Source organism: Echinops telfairi, unplaced genomic scaffold (genome assembly GCF_000313985.2).
Source record: "Echinops telfairi isolate 266 unplaced genomic scaffold, ASM31398v2 ScPeMD7_2291;HRSCAF=2852, whole genome shotgun sequence".
In the NCBI taxonomy this organism is placed as follows: domain Eukaryota; kingdom Metazoa; phylum Chordata; class Mammalia; order Afrosoricida; family Tenrecidae; genus Echinops; species Echinops telfairi.
In genome coordinates, this window is record NW_022106189.1 from 36,278,476 (window position 1) to 36,283,342 (window position 4,867).

General features: G+C 49.3%; 1 long non-coding RNA gene across 1 annotated transcript in view; it reads left to right on the top strand.

Annotated features, from left to right (window-relative positions):
* LOC123522095 overlaps positions 1–4,867 on the top strand; it is a 30,358-nt gene that overhangs the window by 1,109 nt on the left and 24,382 nt on the right. The window lies entirely within an intron of this gene.

Genomic DNA, 4,867 nt, shown 5'->3' on the forward strand with positions numbered 1-4,867 from the left:
CACACACACGCACACACACGCACCCACTCGCACCTGCATCCCCCTCTGGCTGGCTCTGGGGAGTAGGCACAGGTTGCCCCGCACACGGAAGATAGGGTGCCAACTGGCTGGTGCATGCACTCTCACCCTTCATCCCAAAGAGGAGAGTAGGAAGCCTCTTGCTTGCGGGTGGGATTTGCTTTGGCCACTTGATTTCCTTACTCTGAGATTGCCAGGTGTGGCTAATAACTCCCAGCAGATAACTCCCAGCTGGCCGTTCCACTAGTCTGGAGCTTGACGCAGGGGGGATAGACTTGCCTCCCTGCACGCTTCCTCCCCCAACCCCTGATGGTCTCCCGCACCTGCTTTTCATTTCCAGCTCTGGGAGAGCTGAGAAGCTCCCCACCAGGGGTGACAGCTGGAAGCGTGTTTGCATGGCTGAACCCAGCTTAAGGCCCCAAGGAAGCTGCTGATGGTATTCTCAATGCTTCAAGGCTGGGGACCGTTAGAGGGGGGGAAAGGGCTTCTGTGAAGCATCCAAGTCCCTTCAAAGACCCCGCTTCTCATCAGTGACAGACATGACTCTCCCCTTATTTCGTAGATGTTACCACCAAGCAGCCTCCTGGCCATGAGCTCCTGCAGTTGACTGAGGAGCTGAGCTGCATACCCGCAGGGGAGTTTATCAGAGAAGGCATGGGGCATGGCAGTGGGCACCCCTAGAAACTAGCATTCTGAGAACTCGTGCTTGAGCCTGTTTCTCCCCAGTCCCCAGAGGAGGAGTAAAGAAAGGGGGTGGTGGTGTTCTGGGTGGCCATTAGTGGAATGCCTCACAGGGCTCCCCACCATTTCAGAGAGTCAAGGCACCAGCCGTTCTTGCCAGTTTCAAGTGCTTCCAGAAGAGGCTGTTTTGAGTGTTCAGACAACAAAATGCAATGATGCCAAACAGTATTGAACAGAATAATTTATTTCCTTTTCTTTTGGGGGGCTTCCTTTTTCTGTTTTGTTTAAACTATTAATATGCCCCCATTCTGGAAGAGATAGGTCCTAGCATCCAGCCCCAGGTCTCCTTTTCAGCAATAGTTATTTAAACAAATGTTTTTTATTTTCTTCCCCTTTCTCTCTGTGAATTAAAAACACAACAAAACTATATAGTCCTCTGTTCTGAAATGTATTTGATCCTGGAAGGGAGGTGGCTTTGAGAAAGGGCAGATGTGTCTGAGTAACGGCTGAGAATGTTCCAGGGTGAGGTGGGTGGGGAAGGTTCATGGGGTTGGGTAATGACTTCAGAAACCCTCGACTTAAAAATGTGAGGAGCCGAGTTCCATTGACCCTGCGACCAAAGGTCCATCCATCATCTGCCCCACGTGAGGCTCTGCTCTTATCGGTGGCATGCTGGGTCTCAAAGACGGGGCTCTCCGAGCCTGGGGAGTCTGCGTTCCCCTTCCTGTGACTTCGGCATACCTTAGGGTTCTTTTCCGCACACCAAGAATCTTACCACCAGCACTATACCTTAGGCTGCGCAGGTCATTTCCAAGGACCCCGGTGTGTGCTGTATGTAGCTTGGTGGGGTGTGTGTGCGTACCTTCTCTGGGTACCTCCGTGATCCTGGGTTTACTAGGCTGGTGTCCGAGATCAAGGAGCCCCCAAAGACAGCCACGATGCTGGTGTCCCCATCCCTAATCTAGTCCTTAATATTGCTGCTTATGGCGGCGTATCACACACCTACCAAAAAGCATAAAAACAAATGTGCAAGAAAAGGTTGAGCTTAATGAATTTAAAGCAAATACAGAATCACTAGCAGGGGATGTATGCAGCTCAGAACCCCCTCCTCCTCCCATCAAAGTTTGGACCCCGCCCCCCCTGCCAACCCCAAGGTAACCATTGTCCTGACAGGTAATTCCGCCCTTGATTTTCTGTAGACTTGTCATCTGACTACATGGGCGATGAGGATGTCGTTACATAATCATCTCAACACGATGGTTTCGGTTTTTGACGCTTGAACTTTGTGAGAGAGAGATCCCGCATGATGCTTTTGGTGTACATTTTTGGGGGTTGTGTGTGGCATTGTCACTCGATTCGTGTGGTCCACCGGTGCTGTTGCAGTTGTATGTGTAAGGTAATCGAGAGGCGCCAGAAACCAAATCAGTCGAATTAGAACAAACAGGCTTAATTAGGGAGAGAAAAAAAACCCAGCCTGGGCGAAGTCCCACAGTCCACAATGTCCGGGCTGGGGGAGTCGCATCGCAGGCTGCAGCGCTGCTGCTTATATGGACAGGTATGTCCGGGTTTCTGGAATGTGAGGTGTCTTCCTGGTTCTGGTGTATTCGTGCCGGGTGTAGAGTAGTGGGCAAGAACAAAGAGGGCACTGAGCCAAACGGGCCATGCCAGTGCCAGGTGCAGAGCGGCGGGTCGAGAACAAAGTGGGCCATTAGCCAGTTCTGGTCAGCTCTGCAGGTGTGTGTGGGAGATTCAAGGGCACTTGCTGCTAGTTTCAGCTAGCTCTGGTCAGCTCCGCATGGGTGGGGGAGACTCAAGGTCACTTGTTGCTAGAAGCCAGCCTGGTATTGACCCGGCCATACATTCCCAACTCTGGTTATATGGGCGATGACTCTTCTGGCTACTTCCTGCGGGTACTGGGACAGCGTGGAGGGCTTACGGATTGGGAATGTCTGGCTCCTGTGGGAGAGGACTGTAAGGGTGCAATAACATTTGATTAACGGCAACACGAGAAATTTTTTGCAGTGGTTGTGAAGAAAGTTCAGCAAACAGGGCATCAGAAGTAGCAGAGTACAGTTGGTTATAAGAGGGGTTATTAAAGGGAGCAATCCAACCGATGAATGGATTAGACCACCAACCTCCTTGTAAGACGCCAGATAGCTTTTTCCCAAGTTAAGAAGTTTGTCTATACTGGTTTCCACCAACCCGGATTCGTTAACATAATAGCAACACTTCTTATTCAGGAATATACACGTTCCCCCTTTATCGGCCATTAAGAGGTCTAGGGCTTTTCTGTTTTGTAAGGCTACTTGGGCTAGGGCTGTTATTTGGTGCTGTAAGAGATTTAAAGATAATGCAGTGTTTTTAATTGCCGCTTGCAGTGTGGAGGACCAGCTTTGTGAAGAGCTCAGAGAGTGGGATAGGGCTCCTGCCCCCATTCCTGAGCCAAGCAAGGAAGAGGCTACCGCTAAACCAACCGTAGCAGGGAGGAACACTGCCCTTGTGTGTCTGGTGGCGCCATGGGAGGGAGTCTGCAGAGCGTTTACCTCAGGGACCGTGTACATAGTTAGCTGGGGAACCAGGGTGTTTGCCATACATAGATGGGATGGGGAAGGAGTGGAAAGGTTTTTTGTCAGGGTGTTGTTGCCCTAAAAGAATCCACCTGGGGGCCATTGAGGGGAAAAGTGAGGTTACTTGCAGTGTTGTTACAACCTTGTTCCGGGTCGGAATAGCAAAACGGCCATTTTTTAGCAGTGGGTTGTGGAACAGGGGAACTTCAAATTACTGGTGGAAAGGCACCTGTTTCGTGTAGTTAAACAGGTGAGGTAAAGGTACTGCTACCAGAGGAGACCTGTGGAGGGCAGCACAAAAGAAACAAGAGGAAAGATTAACCAGGTTGGAATTGTTAAGAAGGGCTGCCCTTCTTGGATAACGGTGAGCCAAGAAAAAGGTTTTTCCTTGGACTTCTGTCCTGTAACCTGTTTTTGAAGTTTTTGTTGGGCTTTTTTAATTAGCCGGGTTTGATCGGCCAGCCAGTGCGTACGTAAGCAACCCAGATACCGGTAGATTTTTTTCTGGGACACCCTATTGCTATGGGTCAGGGATGTTGATCCAGAAAGTACCGTCACGATGGTTACCGGTGAGACGATACTTTTGTTTCCGCTTTCCTTCCAGATCCGTTTGGTATTTGTGCATCACGCAGGAATTCCATGGGCAACCTCCATTTTCTTTTACCTATTTAGCGCTGCAACCGCTAGATTTGGTTCAGTCATACAGGAAACAAAGGAGGGGGTGGGACCACATTGTGGGAGTGCAGTGGAAGGTTTTACAGGATCCACACCAGAGATTCGCAGCCTTCAGTATGACAATGCTTTTTGCCTATAACCTGCGAATGGGTTCCTGAAGTATTAGCTCAGATTTCAGTAATATGAACTGCCATTGGTGGCTGGGTGACCGCATTTCCGTGTTTATGGAAGCCAACACTTGAAGAGGAAAAAACAGGAACAAATCGCAGCATAACTGAGCCCCAAACAGACCTTTTGACCAGTGGTTCGATTGGCTGGAGCGGTTGCTGCAGGGCTTATTCCAAAAACATATAATAAGGGGTAAAAAATAAAAAGAGGAGGAGGCATACTGAAATCATTTAGGGGGAGGTTTTAGTTAGGCGGCCGATGAGGTTAGAAGTTTACTTGTTTTAAATGGGTTTGGGTTTCAGGGGTGCTTGCTTGACCCACGTCAGATGATATCCCCACGTCAGTTATGTCAGTTTGACTGCCGACGGGGTAGTGAGTATTACATTGTATAGTCCTTTCCACCGTGGCTGGAGTACCGGTAGAAAAAAATCTACCGGTATCCGGGTTGCTTACGTACGCACTGGCTGGCCGATCAAACCTGGCTAATTAAAAAAGCCCAACAAAAACTTCATTTTTACCAGATCCTGTAGTGGGGTTTGTAAAAACTGGATGAGTTTTTACTAGGACTTGGTTTCCTGGGGAGAGGTTAAGGATTGGGTGCCCAGAAGGGGTGTTTTTTACATCCGGAAGGTGTTGGTCTGTGTAGGACCTGAGTAAATTGTGGAGCAAAGATAGAGTGGGTAAGCAAGCTGAAAGCTGTGGGGAACAGAAGAATTTCTCTTAAGTTGTCTCCCCAAAATATATACCAGACTTAGCTG